The 2713-nt window shown below is 28.1% G+C and overlaps 1 long non-coding RNA gene across 1 annotated transcript; it reads left to right on the top strand.

Moving 5' to 3' along the window:
- The first annotated feature begins 216 nt into the window (after positions 1-216).
- On the top strand, positions 217-2106 carry LOC107900334 (uncharacterized). Its single transcript, XR_005914781.1, has 3 exons — positions 217-330; positions 801-865; positions 1569-2106. It is a non-coding gene; the product is annotated as an uncharacterized lncRNA (long non-coding RNA).
- The last annotated feature ends 607 nt before the right edge of the window (positions 2107-2713 follow it).

The raw sequence follows: 2713 nt of genomic DNA, 5'->3' as shown, positions 1-2713 counted from the left end.
GTGTTTAATTTGAGAAAAGGGTTTAATCGCGTAAAATGAAAATTTAGTGGTTAAATATGAAAGTGCCTAATTGTTGTTGTCTTTATAAGTTGGAGGCCTTATGTTGTAATTTAGCCAATAGTAATTGGTAGTGGATGGCATCATGATAATATGTGATATATATATATTTATAATAAAATTTAAAATAATAATAATATAATAATATATGTTATAATAAAACAAAACATTTAAAACCCACCATTTTATGTTCATCTTTTTCACCGAAAGTAGAAAAGAAAAGAAAAAGTTTGAAAGCTTCAAATATTCGGCCATTTTGAAGCTTAATTCAAGGTTAGTTTTTGTTCGGTTTTTGATAATTTTTACGTTTTTGAGATCGTTGCTTTGAATACTTCAAAACCCATGTCTTAATTTTGTGAATTGTTGATGATTTTAAGAAATGCCATTGATGAATTCTTAAGTTTTGTGATAGTTGATGATGAAATATGAAAGATATGTGAAAGATTAACATGTTTTGTCTTTGAATTTTTGATGAATTTGAGTAATTAGGTTAAATTGTAAAAAATAAAATTTTGAAGGATTAAAATGTGAAATAAATGAAATTTGTGGGCTTGTATGGACACTAGGAATATTAGGTCCTTAAGGAGTGTAGTCAAATTTTGTGTATTTTGTGTTTTGAGCAAAATGGCTAAATTGTGAAAATGTGAAATATTAGGGGTAAAAATGTAATTTGCCCATTTATGTGTTCTTAGACTAAATTGAATGAAAATATGTTTAAATGAGATTTATTTGAATATGTTTAGATCAAGAAACCAAGAAATCAGATTTAGATCGGGGGAAATCGAAAGTAGTTGAGTAGACATCTGAGGTAAGTTATTAAGCATATATATATTCGTATCGTTTTAAATCAGCTTGGTATTTATGTAATTACGCTGAATTAAATGATATATATATACATGTAGTGATAAAATTATTGAAATAAGATGTACTGAGTTGTTGACTTTCGACACTAAGTGTGCGAGTTTAATTGTAAAGCACTAAGTGTGCGAGTTTAATTGTAAAGCACTAAGTGTGCGAGTTTGATTATTGAGCACTAAGTGTGCGAACTTATTAAATATTTTCGAATAACTATTAGCATTGAGTATTTTGTCTTATTGAGAAATCATGATTAGAAAATGAGTAAATACTTGGAATTCTTGAGTAATAACCATTATGGTTGTATATAAGGTTAAGCTTGGTAGGTATTAAACCTATGTGGTGATTTTATTTGGAATCATATATATATAAGATGATTCTTTATATTACATGATGAGGAAATGCATAATGTATTTGGCCTTGTGTTTAAATTTGAAGAAATGTTTATGGTTGTGTAATTATATTGATTTTAGTTAAATCATAGTAATAAGTGAATAATTATCTTATGATATGGTAAACTAAAGGTAATATGATTTAGTAGTATGGATTTGTTGAATATTATTTGAGATATCGGGTTAAATAGTAGTGTTTATTTGCTTATAACTTACTAAGCTAAATTAGCTTACAATGTGTTGGATAATTGTTTTGATGTATAGATTTTGGTGAACACTACGTGTTCGGGGATCGTCAGCTAAGCTCATCACACTATCGATATTTTCTTTTGGTACTTCGCTAAATCGTTTTCAAATATATGGCATATATAGCATAGTTAAAATATTGATTTTGGAACCAATGTGTATATATATTGAAAAGTCATGCAAAAAAATGGCTTATCTCTTTTGGTTTGAATTCGGTATTAATGCATATGCTTTAATGGTCTAAAATGTGGTATATGTTCATGTTATTTTTATGCTTAAATGCTGCACAATTTCTTGTATATATATGCTGCTCAATTTGTTGTATATTTGCTGCCAATTTGTTGTATATAAGCTGTCCAATTTTTGGTGTAAAAATGCTGCTCAATTTGTTGTGTAATTGCTGTCCAATTTGTTGTGTATAAGCTGTCCAATTTTGGTGCAAAAATGCTGCTCAATTTGTTGTATATTTGCTGCCAATTTGTTGTATATAAGCTGTCCAATTTTTGGTGTAAAAATGCTGCTCAATTTGTTGTATATTTGCTGCCAATTTGTTTTATATAAGCTGTCCAATTTTTGGTGTAAAAATGCTACTCAATTTGTTGTGTAATTGCTGTCCAATTTGTTGTGTATAAGCTGTCCAATTTTGGTGCAAAAATGCTGCTCAATATGTTGTATATATGCTGCCTAAATTGTTGTATATATGCTGTCCAAATTTTGGTGTGAAATTGCTGTTTAGTTTGGTATAAAAATGCTGTCCATATTGACATATAAGGGCTGTCCAAGATAGGGTAGATTACCTATGTTGTAATATGTAGTATAGTTAGTAAATTGAAATGAAATATGTGTACAAATAAATGTTTGGATATATGCTTGATTTATGATATATAATCATATATGTTTGGAAATGTTTTAAGAATTTGAATGATATTAAATTTTGATTAGGTAAATAATAATGATATGGTTAGTATATAAAATTTGATTAATGATGCAAGTTGATTTTAATTGGTTATGTGATTAAATATATATATATGGAATGAGATTTTCGTGGTTGAGTTGGTATAATTTATATAAAAAAAATTGAGTTGGATTTTTGATCGGTAATGCCTCGTAACTCAAATCCGGCAACAGACACGAGTCGGGGTGTTACAGCTCTTTCTGTTGTT

Source organism: Gossypium hirsutum, chromosome D06, assembly GCF_007990345.1.
Source record: "Gossypium hirsutum isolate 1008001.06 chromosome D06, Gossypium_hirsutum_v2.1, whole genome shotgun sequence".
Classification (NCBI taxonomy): Eukaryota; Viridiplantae; Streptophyta; class Magnoliopsida; order Malvales; family Malvaceae; genus Gossypium; species Gossypium hirsutum.
Note: the sequence above shows the minus strand (reverse complement) of the source record. Positions and strands in the feature narration are given on the sequence as shown.